The sequence below is a fragment of the Eutrigla gurnardus genome (assembly GCF_963514095.1).
Source record: "Eutrigla gurnardus genome assembly, chromosome: 7".
Lineage (NCBI taxonomy): Eukaryota > Metazoa > Chordata > Actinopteri > Perciformes > Triglidae > Eutrigla > Eutrigla gurnardus.
The window spans coordinates 29449378-29474077 of NC_139921.1; the positions used below are offsets into that span (position 1 = coordinate 29449378).

Genomic DNA, 24700 nt, shown 5'->3' on the forward strand with positions numbered 1-24700 from the left:
CAGTCTGATATCACTAAGGGGGAATAAACAGACAAATAATCCCAGTTGATCGTAACGTCAGGAATGTGTCCACAGCCTGCCAGAACTATGCAAACAAGGAAAATATGTGAGTGTGGGTGTGAGACGCCAACACGCCAAGAAGAAGGATAACGTGGAGAATAATGCTTCGTTGGACGCCTGTTGTAACACCCATAGGTCCAGATTTGTGTGTGTGTGTGTGTGTGTGTGTGTGTGTGTGTGTGTGTGTGTGTGTGTGTGTGTGTGTGTGTGTGTGTGTGTGTGTGTGTGTGTGTGTGTGTGTTTGCCCCCAGCCTGTAAGGTGATTCTGTTTTTGTTTGTGACTTTATCATTATTAATCTGGCCAGTTATACAAGATCATATTTGACGTCATAATTCAGCTCCGTTATTTATCCAAACACGACTGTGCTAACGGCTAACAGCTAATGCTAACGCTAACGAGGATTTCAACCCGGAGCTGTTGTTCGTAAAGTAGCATCATCGGGGGGGGGGGGATGTCGTACAGATTCCCCGGTTTTCACAGTCTTGGTATCATCCCTACATTTGAGCCGCAAGAACAGACAACTTCATCCATCGTCCGGGACCCCTAGTGGGTCCACAGAGTTACTGCAGGGGCGTCCCCCCCCTGACATGATTTGATCCCAAACTTCTTTTATTCCAGAAATATGTCCAAAAATAACATGAATACAACCTATAATAAGCAAATATAAATCTTCCTGTTTGTTTAATATTTTGTTGAGAAATTGTGATGTAGAAATTCCCAAATGGTATTCCAATATGAATCAACAATTATTATTGTTATATTACTGTTATATACCGCACTATAGGCTGTACTACACATTATTATTGGCCCGGTTTAATAAGGAACATGATTTTATACGATATGTAATACGATAGGCTTTGGGGGTCCTTGGCCGGAAAACGTTGAAGACCTCAGAACCAACGTTCAAACAGCGTTGCTTTTTTCTATATGCGAGAGTATCAAACGCTCAAGCCACCATCATTTAAAGGTGCTAACGGGCCGTCTGATTGCTCTTTGGTGTCACGATAGCCTACGCTCAGGCGGCCTTTCAGGCTCCGCCTCCCAGACGCCGACACTCATCCCGAGTGTGACGCGTTCGCCTCGGATCGACCTGACGTAACCTGAGTCCATACGCGACCTTCACCCCGCCCCGCGATGAGCAACGCTGATCCATCGGAGGGCGAGTCGCTGCATCGTCACCTCCACATGCCCTTGAGCAAGGCAGCGAGCGTGTGAATATGTGTGTCCCTCCCCCCTCCCTTCATTAGAGCTGCTCCTGTAATCAACACAACAGTGGAGGTTATGGACGGGTTGGCGAGAACAATCGGCCCCGTTCTGAGCACATGATGGTGGAGTTAAAACGCCGGCTGCAGGCAAGCTGCAACAGGACTGTCTAAAGTTTACTCTTTTGTCAGATAAGAGCTGCACTCGGCTCTGTTTGCATTCTTCAGGACGGGACTTGTAAACGTTTCTATGGCAGCTCAGCCCCTCAGCCTCTTTGTGTGCAGGAACCGTGGGCGAAGGTGAAAGCGATGGTGGGCTGTTGTTGTTTTTTTGGGCACATCCTTTCCTGATTTTTCAACAAGACCCTCAGAGAAACGGTAGCTCCTGAGTCATAGAAGAAGAAGAAAGAGGTGGAAAGGGAAGTGAAGGGGGGGCGGGGGGGTTCACAAACATTTGAACACTCTAAAACCAGATTAATGAGTCTTAGATGCACTCATCGGCAGAGTCTTGCATTCGGGATTTGAACTGGGTGTTTTCCAGTAGATTTGGAATATTGCCAAATAAATTTGAGGAAGTGAAAAGAGATTTACAACGGGATGGATGCTAAACCTAACGGGCATTTTGTTCCGTTATGTCGTCCCCAAATGACAGGAAAACTTCCCCGAAATACTTTAGTTTGAATGGCTCAGATAACAACACACACAGAGGGAAACTGACTTCATTATCTGCTCGATTAGCACACATTATCTTCAGATAGCATATAGTTGTTTGCTCCTATATTAATATTCGCAATGTTGAATTTAGCATCTTTAAGCAGGCGGCACCCTCCGATTCTGCTTTAAACCTGCATTATCTCTGCTGGCCACCAGGGGGCGACTCCTCTCTGATTGTATAGAAGTCTATGAGAAAATGGTCCTACTTCTCTCTGCTGGCCACCAGGGGGCGACTCCTCTCTGGTTGTATAGAAGTCTATGAGAAAATGGTCCTACTTCTCTCTGCTGGCCACCAGGGGGCGACTCCTCTCTGGTTGTATAGAAGTCTATGAGAAAATGGTCCTACTTCTCTCTTGATGTATTATCTCAGTAAACATTGTAAACATGAGTTTATGGTCTCAATCTCTAGTTTCAAGTCTTCTTCAATCCAGCATGATGTTCATTTAGTACATTATGGTCCATTTAGAGTCCAGATCCAAAATGCCGAACTCAGTAGTCCACAAACCAAACAAGTGACGCCACCATGACTACGTCTGATACACCGTCTCTGCCTGCTAAATACTTAATGATAAATTAAGCGATCACGTCCCCGGGATGGAGCAATAAAAGGGTAAAGAAAGAGAAATCGCTGCCTTCTTCCTGAGCAGGTCGACACACGCCGGTCCTGGACTCACCCTGAAGACCTGAGTCAGGACTTCCAACGAGCACACTTCACGTCCACTCACATTGTAAAAAATACAGTCATCGGGACTTTAATCACCAGGTGTGATCAATGCACAGGAATGTGCGTGAGTGGGATCAGTACCTGAACGCATCACGGAAAAACATTACAGCGTCCAACTATGTCGAGACAACAAACCCAAAATGTCCCCATTTACCCAATCTAGATCATATAACATTACTTTTGCTTTTCCCACTATTTATACTGCATACAGGGTTGGTACGGGCCCTGGAAATCCTTGAAACACTTGAGTTTTTATGTTGTGTTTTCAAGGTTTGGAAAGTGCTTGGATTTAGACTAAAGGTCTTGAAATGTGTGTTGTATGTGATGACATCTATGATAGAACAGAGAAAAGAAGATCTCCATATTTGAGGAACTGAAAACAGCATTTTCTGACATTTCTTTATGAAAAATGACTTTTGATGATGAACACATGATGAAAATAGTTGGTGATTATATTTCTGTGGATCTGTTAGTGGAATTAGTTTTCCTTTCATTTGTGGTCCTTCTGTAAAAAGCTGTCTCCAAACATCATGTTGGTTGTTTAGAGGACAATAACATCTCATTTAATGTGATGAACAAGTGACATAATAAGTAGACTGAATACGGACCATTGGATTGGTACAAATATGGAGTTTACCACAGCTGGAAGGGGCTGGAAAAGCATGGAAATGCACCTGGAAATGCTTGGAAAGTGCTTGAATTTGACTTTGGAGAAGGTGTAGGAATATAATGATGACTTTTTTCTACAGAGGAAACTCTTTGGAGTATTTTGGGTGCATCATGAGATCTCCAGCATTTCAGATGTGGTTGTGACTTCAGCAGGACTTGTTTAGTCTCTGATCCGCATTAGATTCCCCGGCGATGCCAGACGGGACTTTTATCTCCTGACTGAATTTCTTAATCCTGAAAACATCCAACGGCAGAAAAGGGAAAACAAAGATCTCCACGTTCTGTAGTTTACAGTGTCATGGTCTCTGGTGGTCTTTGGTGGTCTCTGGTGGTCTTTGGTCCAGACTGAAACCTCTAAATGACTGTTGGAACGGATCGGCATTGAGTTGAGTGAGCCTCTGATTTCTTTCCTCTAGCGCCACCATGAGGTTGACTTAGGTTGGGTGTTTTTTTTTGGTTATCTACTGGATGCCCGTTCATGATCCCCAGAGGATGAATGCTTTTGACTATGGTCACCGTGAGTTTGGACGATTTGTCCCGTTTAAGCTACGTCTACACTTGTTAATAATAATTTATAGGACTTATATGTGCTTTTTTGGATACTCAGAGATACTTTACATTATATTAGATGCTGATACCAGATACAGAAGTTTAATTTTTTAAGATGTTTGGATGTTATACGTTAATAAATTCAACATCATTATTGAATCTTTTCTCCTCTATCTTGAGCTTTGATTTTTAGCTCCTAGCTTCGTCGGTCCGGTACTTTTGCTTAGTGTGATGTTCCGATGTGCTTTAATGCGTAGACATTCATGGTTCCCAGAAGATGAATCTAATGACTTTGGTCCACTTCTACATAGGAAGACTGAATGGGACTCTTTCAGAGTAATGATAGCATTTTGCTCTTTTTACTACGTTCTGCAGCTGCTCTTCCAAAATAAACACGGCTGCGTTCAGGTTGGGGCTAACTGACCGCTGATCCTCTCGTCCAATCAGAAGCCGAGTTTACGTTTTATGGAGTGAATAATAAACCTCATCACTTCCCCGGTTTATCAGTGTGAGCGCCGCTTCCTTGTCACCGCTGATAAGAGTAAAGAGGTGAACACAAGACGTGTGTGTGTGTGTGTGTGTGTGTGTGTGTGTGTGTGTGTGTGTGTGTGTGTGTGTGTGTGTGTGTGTGTGTGTGTGTGTGTGTGCAAGCATGTGAATGAGTAATATGTACACAAGTATGTGCAAATGGCCGTGTGTGTATGTGTGTGTGTGTGTGTGTGTGTGTCTGTGTGTGTGTGTGTGTCTGCACCTGCTTCCCTGGGAGGAAACATCTGCTGCAGGGTGTCAGAGGCCACCTGTCCGACTCCGTCCTGCAGAACTGATCTACTGTCTGCAGAAGTGTGGATGGTGTGTGTGTGTGTGTGTGTGTGTGTGTGTGTGTGTGTGTGTGTGTGTGTGTGTGTGTTGGGAGAAACAGCTGTCTTATTAAGGGCGGCCATGTGAGTTCTCCGTCCAGCAGGAAATGTTGCTGGAAGTAACACGTTGACGGGAGGTTTTCATGTCGGAGGGCTTGAAATTCTTTAAAGTGGTAACTTTGCAATCTGAAACGACAACAATCGCTCGGCGAGGAGGAGATGGATTCTGATCGATCGCAACTTAATCGATCGTTCAGTTTGATTTTGCACGCCTGTAGAGATGCGGGTTTCTTTGCTCTGAAGGATAAGTTTGGTATTATTGGATGGAAGTCAGGTGTAATCAGTCGTGTTAATATAGATGCAGGTGTATTTGAATAGAAATGATATCTTTACTTCATCAATCAATCGATCGAAATGTATTGATCCAAGAGATGATTAAACATTTAATAAATAAAATTTACATTTAAATGAGATATAAAAGCCAGTCAAGGTGTTTTTTTAAGTTTTCTTTTAAAGACCATCCACACTTTCTTCTCCCCTCAGGTCCTCCAGGAGGCCAGTCCACATGCTGGTCCGCATGCTGGCCCACATGCTGGTCCTTTGTAGCTAAAAAGAGGTCTCGCTATGGGTCTGAGACCGGACCCTGGGACCCCCTAGAAGTAACCTGTGGGGTCTCACGTTGTGGTTTGATGAAGAGTCCCAGACCAGGATTCCTTTTAGAGGAGATCTCTGTTTATTCTGATGAAAGAGTGAACTTGTCATGTCATGTTCTAAATATTGACTCAGATTTTTGTGTAATTAAAAATACTGCATAATACTTTATATACTTAATACCTTACACATATTACTTCGTTACTACCAGAGGACCTGAGGGGGTCTGGAGGGTCCACATCAAGTAATCTTAAAGTCTTACTCAAAGTCTCTTCCACTAGTAAACCTGAACAAGTGCAGTGTTTGATGGTCTCTACATGGCCGGTAGAGGGCGCTAACAGCCGTGTTTCCTCAGAGAGCAGCAGCTCCGGTGGCCTCCACTTAAACGCAACACTCTCTCCCTGTGTGTGTGTGTGTGTGTGTGTGTGTGTGTGTGTGTGTGTGTGTGTGTGTGTGTGTGTGTGTGTGTGTGTGTGTGTGTGTGTGTGTCTCCTCTTTTATTCCTCACGTTCACAGCTTTCATTGTGTTTTATTCTGAAATCCATTTCTGCATAAAACCTGCAACAGAAATATGATGGCTGTTATGATTATGGGAAGTCTGGTATTTAAATGCAGAGAGAGATTGATGTGTTGAATAGAATACAAAGAAACATCAGTTTTACTGTTTGAGTATAATAGAAATATAAAGACTCTCGTGTGAGAAAAAACTTCCATAATAAATCCATCAGTGGCCCCTCCCCCTCCCCTCTCCCTCCTCCCGCCCTCCTCTTCCCTCATTGGCTCTCGGCTGGCGAACGTTCCACCTAGGCGGCTCGCGGTTGGTGCGCGCGGCTGTCCGTCATCGGAGGGCGTGGCTGAGGGGGGAGCAGCGCCCCGGCTCCTGCTTTTGGCAAACAGAGACGCACCGCTGCTCTCCTCCTCTGCGGGTTAGTGCGTCGAGCGGCGGAGGGAAGTGGACTTTCTTGTTGTGCGTCCGCGGACCAAACAGCAGCAGCGGTGGTGCGCGTTATTCCTCCTCCAGAGCCGCAGGCATCCCGGGGAGCACACCGCGCCGTGCCGTGCCGTGCACACCAGGAGGATACCTGCTTTCATTTTTCATTGAGAAATACATCTATTTTTTTGTGGTCATATTTCCCTGATGGTCACCAACACCGAGCAGCCGGAGACATGTGGAATAATCCGGGGAAAGTCTCACTAGCGTGTCTCCTCCTGACGCTCCTCGCTGAGGTGAGAACTTTATCTTATTGATGGTGCGTTCACGGCTCCACTGCAAGTTTCTTTTCTTTTTTAGTTAAAGTTAAATTCCAGTCTTAATTGCATTCCAGTCTTAATTGCATTTTAAATCATGTGATGGTCGGATTTTTTTAAATTTGAGTTTCCTTTTTCTGAGAGATAAATTCAGGTTCCCAGGTAACATCTGATACACTGAAAGTTGTACAAAGTTGAAGGATGGATGGTTGATATTACGCTGCGTAATAAACGCTCGTGACGCACTAAAAGGTTTGAAATATCTCCACCTGCGCGGATGCTTTGTCACTAGAGCAGCTCTTTTGTTGGTCCTCCACTGTGCCAGATGTCTCCACTTGTTCTGGGAACAATGTGAGTCGGGCTCGGTGTGTGGAGGGGGTCCGGGACTGCAGGACCAGGCCCCCTTTACGCAGCTCTGTGCCAGAATGTACAGTAGAGTGACCGCACTCTGCTCCTGGTGGGAGACTTTTTTGTTGTTGAGGTTGTCATTTAACGGTTCGCGTCTCCTCCCCCTCAGGTGTCTCACTCCACCGGGTACTTCGAGCTGCAGCTGGTGTCGGTGGAGAACCCCAACGGGCAGCTGCTGAACGGCGAGTGCTGCGATGCGGAGAGGAGCGCGGCGCAGGGCCACTGCGGCGCGGACGAGTGCGACACCTACATCCGAGTGTGCTTAAAGGAATACCAAACGGAGGTCTCGACCAAGGGCGCGTGCACGTACGGCTCGGAAACTACTAAGGTTATCGGTGGGAATACTTTTCACTTCAAAGGCGGACAGAAAACCGGCGGACAGAACCGGAACCACGACGCCGGGAAGATCACCATCCCCTTCCAGTTCGCGTGGCCGGTAAGTGGATCTCGCTGCGTAAAAACGTCTCCAAACATTCACCTGGATGACTCCGAGCGTCACGTGACGAGAGCATAACGTCGTGCTGATGGTGTTTAACGATGTGTCAAAACATGCAGAACGATCAGAGTGGGGTTTGGATGTTTTGGTGGTGAATCATGACGCAGCTCGAGCGTAATTGGGCGCATTTTGGCGCAGTCGTCTGTCATTGCGCGGCTCCTTCTTCCCTCCGCGTGGCACACTTTATTTTTTTGCTTCCCTGCATGATCCGACATCTCGTGAGGGCTTTCACATTCCTCTCGTGGAGGTTTTTGTTGTTGCTGAATGTCTGTTTCTGATAGAGCCGGAGCCCGAGAGTGCGCATGACGCATGACTTTTACGCACGGTTCAGTTTGATGAGTTACTAAACAAGCTGCTGTTTGTGTGGCTTCAGTTACCAGTTACAGTGAGGGGAGGGGGAGGGGCCGCCGTGCCAGTGTTTAAGAAGTGGCAGGTCACTTATTATCTTATCCAAACAGCAGCGGAGCCAATCAGTGTTTGGAGAGCCGGCGTGGGAAACAGGAACAGTCCTGACAATCAGAGCTTTTATGAAAAGCTGCTGTTGCACTCAACAGATCTGTATCTGATGGCTGGGAGTGTGACGTGCCCCGTGGAGGAAACGTCACAGGTTTGATTCCCACGACAGCTGAGTGAGCTGTCAAAATAAAAACGTCATCATGTGTCCACCAATCATCAGCTTCTAGTGGGGTTAACCAACTAGTGGATTATGACTCTTTAGATAACCAGTTGTTTAATTGAGTTCTCAACATCATTTATTTGAGCTTTTATATCATTTTAAAACTCATATTTTTAAAGTCAGGCTAGATTTGAAACATATTTTCAAGTATTTTCCACAATTTTGTGTCGTTTTTCTTGACCGCGGTGCAGCTATCTGTCTAAATGTGTCATCGTTTCCTGATGCTGATACCCTTCTAGTTGATTTTTATTGGAATAATGAGAAAAAAATCTAATTTTTGGACTCAACGAGGGACAGAAATAACTTGGAGTCGAGGGCTTTTGGAGTGAAATAGTAAAGAACTCCAGGTTTCTGCTGTTCAGTTGAATTGTTCGAAGCCTTGAATCGTCTCCTGGGAGACGTGTGATGGCATTAGTGTCAAAGTTGTGACATTAATAGCTGCACACGTGATCTCTTTAAGGTCTTGATTCAACGTCACTTTTAGCCGTTTTCTTTGCCGTTAGACCGCCGTACGTATCGGGTGCTCCTCCTCCTCCTCGCCCGGCTTGGCGACGTGACCTCCCCATTCATCACTCCTCATGGTCAGCTGTCAGCGGAGGGGAAGATGGAAGTAGTAAGTCGGGGCCCCGCGGGCGGATACGGTTACCATTAAGTTGTGTGTGACACAGGCGCTGGGGTATCGGTGTCACCGGCTACTCAAACAAGTGAAGATCCGCGGTCAATCTGGGCCGGGGGATGCCTTTACCTCGCCGCCTCTCAGGTTCACGCTCCGCCCGCTTCTGGGTCATTGTCCCGGCCCGCCGTGTGTGTGGGGGGGTCAGTATTTTCCACTATCTGTGAGTGTGTGTGTGTGTGTGTGTGTGAGAGTGTGTGTGTGTGTGTGTGAGGGGGCACAAAGGAAGGACGGTATCAGTGTTCAGCAGCTTCGCCTGATGAGGCCGTCAAGGTTGAAGCAGTCGGAAGGATTTCTGTGTGGAATGTCGTCGCTCTTTTAAATCGGAGGCGTTGTTTGTTCGTTGGTTGTTTAATATGTCTATGATCATTATCATAATAATATATTTAATTTGTGTAGCAGCTGTCATACAACACACGCAGCACAAAGCTGCATTCTTTCTGAAATAACGGCAGATGGACTGAAAGGGAAAGTGAACATTCACCGGAGGTCATCTGATTCTTGTTAAAGGTCGGAGAGTTGGACGTCTTGTGCACAGATTCCAGATCAGCCAAATAGGTGTTTGTCGAGGTTCTTACATCTGTTACCAACATCTACCAATAACTGATAACAATAATCCAAAATCAAGTTAAAATTTGGACTTGCAGCAGTAAAAAGAAGAGGGAAAATAAAACACGCCCAATAAAATCAGATAAACTTAGATGAATAGAAGGCGTAACTTCAGTGGAGGTAACTTCAGACTCGTAAAACCTTTAACTGGGACAGTTTGACGTCTTCACAGTTTATATTCCTTAGTTAGCATTGAAGGATCCACCCAGGACACCTGCTTTGGGCTGCAACTTGTGACCTCTTGTGAATTCTTTGGCATGAACTGTCGAGGTGTGTTCTTGGAAAGATTTCCAACGTCTTGTTTTGCTCGGTCAGCCGAGAAAAGCAGCACGTCTGAGCAGCTGGAATATTTGCCCTTTTTTTGCTTCAACGGATTCAAGATTCAAAAAACATCATTGCTTCATCACATGGTGATAGGAACGTAGACCACATAAAAGCATACTGCCAGACATTTCCATGAATAAGAGCTGCATTGAAAAGCCGTGACCTTGTAGTCGGATGCCTTTAGTCGGTCTCTTGAATCCCCCCGATGGTGTTTCTGGAGAGGATCTAATATCTAATGCGAGCCTGTTGACCCTGGAGGACGGATCCCTCGCCACATTTCCTCCTCCCCGGATGACGAAGCATAGTCCTGGTCCTGGTCCTGGTCCTGGTCCTGGTCCTGGTCCTCCCCTCAGACACTAGACTGTGTGTGGCCTCTAGCCTCTGGTGCTGCTATAGTGGACTCTTCAGTCTGCTCCAGTATCTGGGCCACTGGTCCTCACATGAATTAGCTGCAGAAAAAAAAAGAGGGACATTGTTCTGCCCTCGATCATTTCCCCTTCATGTTAACCCCTCTGGCTGTTTGGGTCTTTAGTGACATCTCTTTTCATGAAAGGGAGGAGGGGGAGGGAGGAGGGGGAGGGATTGACCGATGGAGCGAGGGAAGGGATGGGTGGGGGGGGCGTAGCCCTCCACCCGGCTTCTTTGTGAGGTTTCTGTCACGAGGGAGGCGTATTTTTAGGACGCAGCAACTTCAGATGTGTTTTTTGTTTTTTAAGTACAGTAAGGATTGAAGCAAAAACAAGCGTTTACTTCTTCTTCTCCTCTTCCTCCCCCCTCGTCCTCCTCACCCAAACCTCCCTCTCTCCTTATGGGGTATTTTTAGAGCCGCTGTCCTCCCCTCACCCCTCCGTGAGTAAATCAAGGATCAAGGGTGCGTACTCCTTCAGTTTCATGGCCCGTTTTCTTTCCCCCTCGACCTGGCAGATCTGAGAGGACAGAGGTGGAACAGCTGTTGTTTGGAGACGATCTCCTCCTCCTCCTCCTCCTCCTCCTGGAATAAATGTTTTAGTGAAATTAGGAAAACCGGCTATGATTACAGCCGAAGATCGCCTCGCTCGGATTAGTATCAGTGAGCAATCACAAAGTGCAATGTTGGATCTTCGTCACCGCCGGCGTTTCTGGCTCGTTTGGCTCATTTGTGGAGAGTGTGTCCTTGGCGAGCTCCTCCATCAGCAGCTCCTCGTGGTTTTGGTGATGCCTTTATGGTTGATTGGTTTTTGGAGGAGGCGATGCGAGTGGAGGCGGAGGTGGAGGTGGAGGTCCCGGGGACAATCTGGCAAAAATGGAGAAGGACTAAAACATCCTATTTTTAGGCCGACACATGCAAAACACTTGACCACGACGGGACCAGATGCTGTCGTTAAAAGAGGACCTGTTTTCTTCTTCTTCTCTTTCTTTGAGTGTATTTATAGTTGTTTCTTCATGTGAAATGTCTACAGACTGTCAAAGGCCACAGAAACTCCTCATTTCTTAAAAACTCCAGCCTCCATTCAAATCTTTTCTTCGGTGAAGTGATGATGTCATCAAGTAACTCATGAGTATAATATCTGCCCAGCTGCTAGTTTGGGTCTCAACACGTTTAAAGGTGCAACCGGTGTCTATAAAACAGATGGGAGAGTGTCACGGCTAGCCTGCCAAGTAACGCTTCGCAATCATCATCAAAATAGGCACTTTATATTTTTATTGCATCACAGATCTTTTTGAAGTGAATGCCAATCAGATAACCTTAAATAAGGTTTAAATAAATAAATAATACATTTAAAAAACAACTTTTTTCACTCAATCACGATATTAATGATTGTCCCGATAACGTCAATTCACCACAATCAACTTATTGTTGGCAATAAAGTCCTCCTCAATATTTAAAACAAATATCTGTTTTACTGTCCTACTTGTTATATTTTAAGAAGTTGTTGCCACCTATTGGTTGTGTACCTATTTGTAAAAACTGGTTGCCGGTGGCAACCCTTCCTGCCGAGCCCTGTCATGTATTCAGCTGCTGTACCGATCACCTGTCTGCTCTGGTGCATGTTGCAGTAACTTCTATCTGAGCTGCTTCACGGAGGCCGAAGAGCAGCAACGTTCTCCTCCTCTTCTTCGTGCATCAAACCTCCAAACCGAGGAACCTGCTGCATGTTCCTCTCTGTGGAACAACAACGTTCTCCGTGTTTCTCTAACAAGCCTCGAAGGCTGCAGCCGGCCACAGCAGGGCTCTGTGTGTGTGTGTGTGTGTGTGTGTGTGTGTGTGTGTGTGTGTGTGTGTGTGTGTGTGTGTGTGTGTGTGTGTCTGTGTGTGTGTGTGTGTGTGTGTGTGTGTGTCGGCCGGGACAGGCGGTTGAAAGCTTCGCCGCTCAGTTAACTTGCGGTCAGGAACGAACCGCCTCGTCTTTCCCACGCTGTCGCCGGCCTGCGTGTCAGCTGACCTGCGTGTCCGGCTGATCGATTTGGTGATGCGATGGAGTTTTTTTATGTGTGACCGCTGTGTGTGTGTGTGTGTGTGTGCTGTGTGTGTGTGTGTGTGTGTGTAGGGATGGCTTTGTGTGGGGGACATAAATACATTTCTCACAGTTGCATTGTGGGGAACGCAAAAAAGCCTCGTTTGTGAACTGTGGGGTCAGAAACGCGGCCTTCTTTATCCTGATGGATCCTTGTCTGATGGATCCTTTCTGATGGATCCTTGTCTGATGGATCCTTGTCTGATGGATCCTTGTCTGATGGATCCTTGTCTGATGGATCCTTGTCTGATGGATCCTTTCTGATGGATCCTTTTCTGATGGATCCTTTGACGATAGGATTTAAATCAACATGTCATGACCCTCTTGGCCCTGAAATATACCATGAAGCAAATCCTCCCAACATAAAATTAAAGTTTACGATGACCATGTTCTTTCTGATCAACCGCAGCTGGTTGCTAGGAAACGGCAGCGGGAAAAGTGACGCAACAAACAACCGTTCAACAGTTTTCTTTTGCGTAGCAGCTGCGCAGAAGTGATCCTGTTGCTAAGCAACACATAATTCTAACATCTCCGTCCTCGTATACGAAGTGACGGCTTAAAGTGTAGAGGAAACTCACGGCAGCGGTATGTGGTGGGGGCTATTATATCACGGCCATGAACCAATGGGATTGCTTGATTTTTTTCCACCCGTTTAATAGCGCGACCTCCGAACTTCCTCCTCCTATAGTCTGTCCTGATATGGATGAACTATGTCTGAGGCGTCCAGGTATACAGTTTCATGTGGACACCTGCCAGCCAATTAGAATGGAGTATCCCCCCCGCCCCCCACCCCCCTCATAGCTATGCTATATGATTGAATCCTCGCCAAGCACGGATCACTTCCATGTGTTTGTTTACACGTGTGACCTCACATACACCTGGTATTAATAACGCCGTGCGTCCTGTCATCTCGCCACCGACCACACGGGGAGCTGTCTGCTTCCAGCTGATTCAGCATTTCTTCTTTTTAACAATAAGTTACGAGTGTGTGTGTGTGTGTGTGTGTGTGTGTGTGTGTGTGTGTGTGTGTGTGTGTGTGGGCGAGGCACACGTAATGAAATGCATGCGTTTGTGAGACGCTGCGGTGATTAAAGCATTAGCAGCTTAATTTCCCACTTGACTCCCAGTAGTTGTTCTAATGGAGCTCAGCTGGACCTCACTGGGCGAGAGAGAGAGGGAGAGAGACGGGTTATGAAAGAGAAGAGGTGCAGGATGGTTATTTAAAAGAGCGCCTGCAGGTTGTAGGTGACCAAACCCTCCATTGTTGCTGCCCCCCACTCCCCCCAACGCTACATATTTTGTGCGTTAGGAAGCGTTTGGCGGCGGCGTTCCGGTCGTGTTAGCTTGTTTTGCTAGCCTTGAGGGTGTGATCGCACCGATGCGTTTGCTTTCTTTGGTCCGAGGCGAGCGGGGGAACGTGTTGTTGTATCTGGCTGTTCAACCCAACGAAGACGCCGTGTTGGCTTCCCATCACGCAGGAGGTTGTTCTGCTTACGATCTTTGTGAGTGAGAGGGTTTTTTAAAATGTTTTTTTATGTATTTAAAGCAAAGCATGACAGATTTCTGGGTATTATTTCTGCCAGTAAAGAGGACATGAAGCGGAAGCTGGAAACGGACAAATTCCAAACGCCACTGTCATTCTTTTCACCAATTAAAGCACTAAACGCTGCAGAGATTATGGTCATGAGTGCTCCCTGACAGATTCGGATTTCCAAAAATGTGTGGAAGAAATGAAAAAGGAGGGCGAGTGTTCTGGTTGGTGCAGCCTGGATGTCCTAACGGTCCTCTCCGGAGGGTTCGGTGAAGGTTCAGCACGGTTTCTCAACGCGGTTACCAAACCTCCTCATGGAGAAACCCCCTAACACTGTGTGTGTGTGTGTGTGTGTGTGTGTGTGTGTGTGTGTGTGTGTGTGTGTGTGTGTGTGTGTGTGTGTGTGTGTGTGTGTGTCCGATTACGGCTGTTGAAAGTCTCTGAATCTTCTGAACTTTTTCAGAAAAGAGCTGCTGACTTGATTTGGTCGTGTCTCTCCGTTATAACAGACACAGAACTGTCATTTTTCTGAATTCTGTGTTTTATGATTTAGGCGTGTTTCATTATCGGAAAAAAAAAAAGTGTCTGATCACGTGGTAGAAGAATAGAATTTCAAGAATTAAACTGATAAATAATGACTATGAATGCATTTAATATGTATGATATGTTATAAAGCAAACACATCCCGTCCTTTTGTTAACTGAAGTGCTCGTATATTGAGGGTTAGAGGTCGACGGGAAGAAGTCTGGTTGTATAGAAGTCTATGAGAAAATGGTCCTACTTCTCTCTGCTGGCCACCAGGGGGCGACTCCTCTCTGGTTGTATAGAAGTCTATGAGAAAATGGTCCTACTTCTCTCTGCTGGCCACCAGGGGGCGACTCCTCTCTGGTTGTATAGAAGTCTATGAGAAAATGGTCCTACTTCTCTCTGCTGGCCACCAGGGGGCGACTCCTCTCTGGTTGTATAGAAGTCTATGAGAAAATGGTCCTACTTCTCTCTGCTGGCCACCAGGGGGCGACTCCTCTCTGGTTGTATAGAAGTCTATGAGAAAATGGTCCTACTTCTCTCTGCTGGCCACCAGGGGGCGACTTCTCTCTGGTTGTATAGAAGTCTATGAGAAAATGGTCCTACTTCTCTCCGCTGGCCACCAGGGGGCGACTTCTCTCTGGTTGTATAGAAGTCTATGAGAAAATGGTCCTACTTCTCTCTTGATGTATTATCTCAGTAAACATTGTAAACATGAGTTTATGGTCTCAATCTCTAGTTTCAAGTCTTCTTCAATCCAGCATGATGTTCATTTAGTACATTATGGTCCATTTAGAGTCCACCAGACCAGGAAGCAGGGGATGCTTTAGGGGGCGGGGCTTACCTGCTGATTGACAGGTCCATTTAGAGTCCAACAGAGCAGAAAGCAGGGGATGCTTTAGGGGGCGGGGCTTACCTGCTGATTGACAGGTCGCTACCACGCTACCAATGCTAGTTAGATGACGTTCATCCGTTCATCAGGCGGATCAACGATAAAGGAGCTGGTGGGGTTGGTTTTCCCACCGGCCTGAATATCACTTTCCCGGGCGGCGCTGTGGGACTACGAGTTGCCGCCTTAACCTCTTTGTCACGGCGCCTTTCAGCGGGAACAATGGCTGTACACCTCGGCCTTTTGTCCACATATTGAGTTATCAGGATGAGCGGAGGGAGGATGAAACGGAGAGCTTTGGAGAGAGAGAGAGATGGAAGTGGAGATAGAGGGAGGGCGACGCACCGAATCAGGTGTTCACGCCCGCTTCAGGTGTTGGCGTCTCGCTTCACACGGAGCTGAGCTGCAGCGCCTCGTGATGGGAGGAGGATGAATATTCAGCATTAGAGAGAGAAGTTTGGCTCTTTGGGGACGTTTGAGACCAATATCTCATCTAATAGTCTTTGTGGGACTTAAAGTTAAAAGGAAGGGGAGGCAAATGTTTAGCATTTATATTTAATACGTTTCAAAGAACCATTAGTCTTTAATCAATGAATTCATCAGGTAATTCCATTGTATTTATATATTTATAAAGATGAACTCCTCCGTAACAGGGTTTACCTCCACGTAGACACCGACATGGTCTCATCCATCATGGAAAAACTCCTTCAAAAACACTTTAAACTGGGAAACCAGAAGGAAGAAGTTGCTTACTGGTCCGTCATCATCTGAGTCAGGGAGTCTGTCTGAGAACGTACTTTCCTCCCTCTCTTTGCTCTCACGGTCACTCTGAGTTTATCTCTCCGGTCTTTTCTTCCACTTCGCTCCGTTGACAGCAGCGTTATCCAATCGGCTTCTCCGGCCGAGCGTTTGAACTGGTCACAGTCACATTCCCAGTATGGATTCCCAGTAGGGAGGGGATCGCTCACATGGGCAGGCAGATTGACAACTCTTGTATGAAGTCATGAAATAACCAGACAGACTTTTTTTATTTGCACCAATAAAAGTGTCTTTTTCTTCCACTTAATGCCGTTAAATATTCACTTTTTTAACGATTTTCTCTGTTTTTTCTGTTTTTGTCTAATCGATGCAAGGTCGAAGCCGTTAAGGATGAGACAACATGTGATGCGTGTTGTCTAGTTCTGACATCACTGGGCTTCGTTTGGAGGATTCGAGTCGGCGTGAACGAGTCAAACACGCAGCGTGAATCTTCCCCTTCATGTCGTCGTGTTTATCTGTCGTTTCTCTTCAGGTGTGTCGCTGAATCACAGGGCTAACTAATTGATTTAAGGCGGTATTCTTTATTTATCTTTACCCGCCACTCCCTTTCACGCAACATCATCCATTATTACCGTCAAAGTTCTCCAAATTCCTCCCCGTGGCTCGGAGGAGCCGGCGTAGAAAGCTGCAGCGGCAGAAATAGAAAAAGCTTTTTCACGCGTTCTGGTGCTGAAAAAAAAAAAATAAGTGAATTGGGTCATTTTTTTTCATTCTGCAGCTCCAGATAAAGACCTGATTAGATTAGCTTTGATTAGATCTGCTGTCTGAACGAGGCCTCTTGGGAGGGAGGGGGGGGGGGGGGGGGGGGGGGGGCTCGTCCTGTTAATAATGTGCTAAATTAACTCTCTCTCTCTGTCGGCCGGGAGCGACATGTTTTATTCATGTCGGGAGACGAACAGGTGTGACACGACAGGTGTTGCTGCTGCTTTTTTTTTTTTCCTTCTCTGATCACAACTTGAGAAAAGTTGTTAATTGGGTTTCTTTCTCTTTATTTATTTTTTTATTTATTTTTTTAACCATTAACAATCTACCTGCTGCTGTGAATTTAGATAAAATCCTGCATCATCCCATCAGTAGATATGCCTCCATTGATTGATTGATTGATTGATTGATTGATTAGTGGTTTAATGAATTGATCAGCCTCAGAACCTTAGAAGCAAAGAACCCCGTCATGCTTGAGGTGAAAGACATGGAGACATGGAAGTAGCATTGGTGCTGAAGATGAAGTCTAGTCGGCGTTGTGTAAAACATGTGTTTCCTGTGAGGAGCGGTGAGGAGCGGCGAGGAGCGGCGTGTGGCGGCGGCTGTTCCTCCTCTAATTTATTCATTGAACAGGTGAAGGCGGCGAGCAGCGGGGCCGGCTTCTCCTCGCCTAATGAAAACTCAAATCCCTCCGACTCCTGTAAATTGGTTAGGAGGTGTCAAGTGTCTCCCAACGCCCCCCCTCCTCCCACTAACCCCCCTTCCTAACATATCACACACACACACACACACACACACACACACACACACACACACACACACACACACACACACATGGAGTCGACTCATAAGGTCGTCTCACTGAGGCAGCAGGGACGTGACACTTTGATCCTCCAGCTCCCGTCCTTCAAGGACACACACTCTGCACATGTCACTTCAGTCTCACACACACACACACACACACACTCACACACACACACACTCACACACACACACAGGCTGCTGTGTCGTGGGACAGCTCCATCTGTCTGGGAGCCGGCGGCCGTGACATTTAAAATTGATTACAAAGGGAAAGATTGATTATGATGATGTCCACTTATTTCCACTCATCACGGAGTTGTGCGCCGCTCGCCGCTGGCCTCATAAATCACCGCCGTCCGCCGCTGTGTCATCGTGAGCCTCAGAGTGGCTTCGGCGACGTCCTCGTGGATTCGTTTTTTTCCCAGTTATTCGTGATAATCTGAAGATGTTGATATGAACTTTAGTTTTTTCTTTCACGCGTGCAGCTGCCGTCAGAGACCAGAGACTATATATAAGAAGTGGGCGTCGCCATGGTGACGTCACACGTTGGTTTCTGGACTAAGGTTTTGAAACTTGGAAATGTGCATTTTGGTCGTTGCTACATTGGAGTTTTTGCAAGCAGTGAAGGAAGTGACCATATTTGGACTGTGGAGGAGCGACAGGTGGATCTGATTAACACAAGTGGCAGAGCAGAGACCTGACTGGATCTGGATCCATGTGGATTCTGGTGTGAAACTGATATTAAAGTCAGCTTCATAGGTCAAGGTCAAAGATTTAAAGTCATCTTCGTAGCTAACTGCATCGGTAGCGACCTGTCAATCAGCAGGCAGACTTCTTTTCTCGGCACTTCAGCATTGGCTTCACTTTCCAGAGTAGCTGCTCAGCTGTGGCCCTATGGTAAAACATGAACCTGCCTAAAAATATCTACTGGATTTAATTCCATGTTAATCCACCATGTGTGTCTGAGAGTTGGTCCAGCTCAAAGAGGAACTAGGGGAAGGGAATACGGGACAGACCATGTGTAGACCCGTGTGGGTTCAGAGGCGGGGGGGGTCATGATGTCATTGGTTGGTACCAGCTGATGCGAGCACGCCTCTGTTTCCCAGGAAGAATTAACATGCCTACACCTGGCCCAGGATGTGATCGAAAAGGTTTTTTAATTTCACCTCAACTTTATTGCTTTGCTGTCAGAGACAAGTTTTGTTTTTGTAGTCTTGACATTCAGCCAGGATTAGAAAACAGGCATTTGGCGTCCAAATTTCAAGATCCTGCCTGATGTTTTTCCGGTACTTTCCGACATTTGAATAGATGAAACAGTTTGTTTTATGATGTAATGATGATAAAAAGGTTCCCACCGTGAGATAATTTCTGCAGGTTTCATCGTGTTTCGAATGCGATCGTTCTCACGTTAAAGTTAAACGCTGTTTTAAACGCCTCCGAACCTGCTTGTTTGTGAACGTGCCCCAAAGCAACACTTGTGACAACACGGCCTCCCCACTGACTCGTGATGTTTCGTCTTTTTCCGCGTCTCGTCCGTCCTTTTCTAACCCCCCCCCCTCCCGTTAACACGGCAGTAAAGCACCTCTTTGTTTCATGTTCCTGTCATCTCCCCGTCTCTAATCTCTCCCAGCACCACTTTGTAACCTCCCCTGTAATCTTCCCTGCAGCCCTGCAGTCGCTCTGAGTCACACTTGGGTCATGGGAACTCACAGCTGCTCGTCCGACCCATGCAGCTGACGGACAGCGAGCTCCGTGGCCGTTTGTTTGCTGATGCCCGTGAAAAAAAAAAGAAATAGCCCCGCACCTGAAACAATCTGGAGGTTTAGAGTTTGTTGCTGCGGAGTGGCGGGGTCTGCCTCCTCTGGGAAGTAGGCCATAGTGTGCAGGCGTGCTGCGCCTTCAACACAGTATCCTCAGAGTACTGCATCACAGTACTAAGTGGTGTATAATAATCAACGTGATGCAGGTACTCTTTAACTTTGTCACGGAAAACACGCAGCGACTTTAAAGGTGAACTTTAAATAACTTTAATGGGTTTTCTTAACCCTTTTATTGGACTTTCTTACGTAACGTTGCATAAGAACTCAAACAGCGTTCTCCTTGGTGAAAGTCCTGTGTTTGTTTGACCCGACTTTCTTGCTTGCTTTACTTGTTATTAAACCACGTAACTTTCAGTAACAGTCTCTGAATATACTATGAGATGTGCTGCCCCCAAAAAACTGTGTGTTTTCACACGGGACACGGACAGCGGTCTCCTGGGTGAAAGTCCTGTGTTTGTTTGACCACATTTATGTTGTTTCTCATATTTTACATTATACACATGGCTTTGAAAAAAACAAAAAGTTTGTTTGTTGTACTACGGCGCTCGCTCTGACCGAACGGAAACACACGTTAATTCAACACATTCGTCATTCGCAGAAATGTAGGTGCCAAGTGCGGAAAGTTGCTCAGATTCATAATTTAGTGTGTTTTTTTTTTCTATTCTTCCTCCACCATCAGTTAGGTGATAAAAGTTGACTATAATTTATTTAAAGTTGCAGTTTGAACACGTAAGTGTAGCTAATCATGGTGACACTTGAGGAAGCGTATAAATGCTAGCATTTCATGAGTGTATAATCACGTGAAACAACAAATCGTCGTGTCTTCGTTAGCAGATTGAGTCTTTCCATCGGGAGCTGGTCCTCTTCATGGAGTTCGCCATGTTGCACCGCCATGTTTCAGACCAACCAAACTGGCTACATGCTAATGCTACATGCTACCAAATCCTGCACACTGTCTCTTAATTTAACATATTTTTTTCTTTTTTTTTTTTAAGTCTAATCATTTCCTCTCTTGGTGGTATTGATTCCACCTTCCCAAGCGTCTCGCTGCCATTCGTAATGAAAAGACACAAACGAGTCCAGATCCCTGTGGAGAAGGCAGGAAAATGTCCCCCCATCGGAAATCAATACATTAGCACACAAAGTGCCCTTGAGCAAGTCATCAAGTCCCCGCTAGTTCCCGGGGCGCCGACGGAGTGATGAACGTACGTCCGCCGGGATCGATGGGAACGGATCCCTGCCTGATCCAGAACTGGATTGTAGTTGTTTTCTAGTCTCTGGAACCGGATTCTGGTAGGAAAGCAGTTAGTCTGGTGAGAGATGAGAGATCTCCAGGTTTCCAGGTCTCCAGGTTTCCAGGTGAATGTTTTGTTCATTGGCAGAACAGCGGCTGCACTCGTTAACCGGCCTCGGGGCAGAGCGCCGCTAATCAGTGACAGCGGTGTGGGAACGGGACTCGCTTTCCCATCCTCGTTCACCTTTCAATGCAAAATGTGTTGAGACTTGTGTGTGTGTATGTGTGTGTGAACGTGTGTGTGTGTGTGTGTGTGTGTGAGTGAACGTGTGTGTGTGTCTGCTTGAAAGTGACGGCAGCTCATATCTGAGTTTCTGTGTAAACGCCACATCATGTGGACGTCTTGAAGTGGGCCTATCTGGGTTTCTGTGTGTGTGTGTGTGTGTGTGTGTGTGTGTGTGTGTGTGTGTGTGTGTGTGTTGGCGTGCCCGGTGATAACCCCCCTCCCCCCTGTGTGTTTCAGCGAGCGTACACTGTGATGGTGGAGGCGTGGGACAGAGACAACGGCACACACAGCAACGGTAAGGATCAACCCGACACCACCTCCTGCTTTAAAACGCTCCATCCAATGTGATGGGGATCACTATTTTGCCTGGAAGGTCACTGTGACGTCTGGTTGTTATGATCAGTCTGATTTATTCCCACGTAGAGATTATTTTATTGATTAATCTAGCGATCATTTCCCCGGTTATTCGGAGGGGTGTTTCACAAATAACAATTAATAATTCAGTTCAGCTTCTTTATTTGGAACCAAACTAAACAAAAATATATACAAATACAAAATTTAAAAAAAACAATCAAAATATCCTTCAAACAGACTTCAAATGAATTCTTTAAGTCTGATAAGGAGTTCCCCTGATGCTCACTATAAATGACATGGTTTGGATCTGCTCTGTTTGAATTCTTTAACATTGGACTCCCCGCTGCAGAGATCTGATGATTGACAGGTATCCCCCCCTCCCCCTCCCACCTTCTCCCCCTCTTCAGGGTCACTCAGACTGCTTTTGGCTCTCCTCTATATTAAGCCTGTGAGAGCATTGCATCGTTGAGCCATTAATTACCCCCCCCCCCCCTACGTTTTCCTCTGATGTCTGTCTCCTAATTAGCATCTCGACAGCTGTCCAGCTACCGCACGCCACTTCATTACCCAGAATCCTTGTGACAGGTTGGCATCCACACACCGCCGTGCCTTCGGGCCCCGAGCGGCATTCTGTGGTGGCGGGACGCTTAAAGGCTCCGCCCCCTCTCCGCTGCCCGGAGACGCTCGCTTCGGAGGCAGTGACAGGCGGGCGGGACGTGTTGACGTCTCGACGTTGTCCAGCGGATTTTCTTCCTTACCGCACGACCACGAGTTAGATTTCTGTAGTCCGTCGGCATCCAAGTGTCCCGTCAAAGTCAAACACAAGTCAATATATATATATATGTGTATATGTATGTATGCATGTCCATGGAGGCTGGGAGATGCACTCTAAAGGGATATTTAAGTGTTATTATTACGTTTCTGTTTGTTTACTTTCACTCCATTTTGGGATTTCCTACATTTCCCAACGCACGTCAGCGAGCAGGCAGGAACCCGTCGCATCACGGACCCCGCAGCCTGATTACAGAGTCTGACACACGGTTCCAGATGTGCACCCCATAGAGACCTCTGATGGTCTGTGTTCTTACTGGCCGGGGGTCTGCTGCAGGATCTGATCAACCCATCAATCAGTTATCAGCTGGCAAGAAAAACAAGATTGTTGATTTGTCATTAAGGATTCGCTGCTGCTTCTCAGTTCGGCTGTTTTTCGCCGTTCATTATGTCCGAAAATGTTGAAATCATCCCAGATCTGATTTTTTTTCCACTCCTGATACCGAGACCTGGTCTTCAGGAATCAGCTGATCCATAGACCCGATCCGATACCAGCGTTTAATTAATAATCTGTATGCGGCACCGTGTGGAAGAGACTGGGATCTTTTTATGCGTAACATCAGGCATCTGAATATTTTGATTTGAATCACCTGTCGGACCAAACGAGCGATGTGAAGACGTCACCTTGGACGGTTGATGAATTAGTGGGAAACTTAAGTGACCAATTATTAATAAAAATAATGGGTAAAAACAACCTTTTAACGACAGCCTCAGGACCAACGAGGTGAGCTCAACACATCATGCTAATAAAGAATGTAGTCCACCAAACCTGGCGATGACGGCGTCATGACAACGATTATAACAATAATAACGGGATTAACGAGAGGCTCCTGGCGAGGACGTGAGGTGGGTTTCCTGCCCCCCCCCGAGGGCAGCAGGTCTGAGAGGGAAGAGGAGGCTTGGTGGACCCTGTTTGTGCTGCAGGAAGCAAAACAAGACCGAAAGGACACGAGCAAAGAGGACGAAGCTGTGTTTGACTGTGGAGGGTGGTGCACCGATGCTGGTCACATCTGTGCTGGAGAGTCCACCAATCAGAGTCCAGGGGTTAAAGAGTGGCGAGAGCGAGCCTCACTGCTGCCCCGGGAGACGTCATCCTTCATCAGCATGGAAACAAACGCCGCCCTGCTGCCACAAATACTCAATAAGTAGTAGATGTGAAATAAAAAAGTAACCACGGCTCAGGTGGATATGTAATATAAATAATTTATGACAGTATGGTTAATTTGCTCCCAGACTCCATCGCCAAAAACAACAGAGGCTTCTTGAAAATTGTAAAAGGAGTGGCCCTTTGACCTCTGTTAGAAGAGGTCAAAGGTCAGACCAGAAGTGCTGCAGCCCCAAACAAACGTGCTCCAGTTACTACTGTAAAGCCTCGTCGTCTCCTCGCACGCCAATACAGTGGCGTTGCCGTGGACGCGATCAGCTGCTCCCCCCCACCCCCCCCCCCCCCCCCTCCCCGGTCAGGTTATGTAAGCTGGTCTCATGTAGCCCACTCTCTCCCCGGTAACAACAGGGCCCCCCTTGGCGCGTCTCCTCCAGCACTCAGGGAGCTCGCCATTGGTCCATATTTTTATATCTAATTGCTGGAGATGAGCAGCAGCAGGGAGGGAAACAACGTGTGTTAGGAAATGTGTTAAACTTCAGCAGCAATAAGAATACAGCAACATTTATAAAGAGCTCATTCTAGGGAACTATATGTCAATTATAATATTTTATGAGAAAATGGTCCTACTTCTCTCTTGATGTATTATCTCAGTAAACATTGTAAACATGAGTTCATGGTCTCAATCTCTAGTTTCAAGTCTTCTTCAATCCAGCATGATGTTCATTTAGTACATTATGGTCCATTTAGAGTCCACCAGACCAGAAAGCAGGGGATGCTTTAGTGGGCGGGGCTTACCTGCTGATTGACAGGTCACCCCCGTGATTTTAAATCAGCACAGCATGGACGGCAGGTCGAGGATGAGTCGTTCCTTTCAAGCTCCGCCTCCCCGGGTCGCACTCTGCCCGCCGCAAGCCACGGCAGCAAAGCATGCTGGGTCACTATTCTTCTGTTCCTTGAGATCAAGCTAAAGGGTCTTTCCTATGTCGCCCTTCCTCGTCTGTCCCGCGTCTCTTATTATTTCCGGCCTGGCTCCGATGGAGTCGGGCCGGATATCCTGAGGGGGGGGGGGGGGAGGAGGGGGGGGGCATTTGAGTGAGCAGGAAAACTGAAAAAGCATTCTGGTTATCACGACCTGGCAGACCCGGCTCTGTTTGTGCTCACTTTTCCTGAATTCTCCACATTCCTGGAGAAGGTGACACAAACCAGGCTTTTATCTTTTTAGATGGTCGGGGTCCAAACCCAGAACCGGATCCAGGTCCCGATCCTCGCCATGTCACTCACAGTCACAGTGGTTTAGACTTCCCTTCCAAACACTTGACCCATCGAGTGTTTCTTACGTGTGATGCTGTAAACTTGACGTGTGTGTGTGTGTGTGTGTGTGTGTGTGTGTGTGTGTGTGTGTGTGTGTGTGTGTGTGTGTGTGTGTGTGTGTGTGTGTGTGTGTGTG

At 46.8% G+C, this 24700-nt stretch overlaps 1 pseudogene across 1 annotated transcript; it reads left to right on the top strand.

Annotated features, from left to right (window-relative positions):
* Nucleotides 1-6338: 6338 nt before the first annotated feature.
* On the top strand, nt 6339-21311 carry LOC311015848 (protein jagged-2 pseudogene; annotated as a pseudogene). The gene is made up of 3 exons (XR_014599282.1): nt 6339-6654; nt 7193-7519; nt 21201-21311. The product of XR_014599282.1 is annotated as a protein jagged-2 pseudogene (transcript).
* Nucleotides 21312-24700: the final 3389 nt, after the last annotated feature.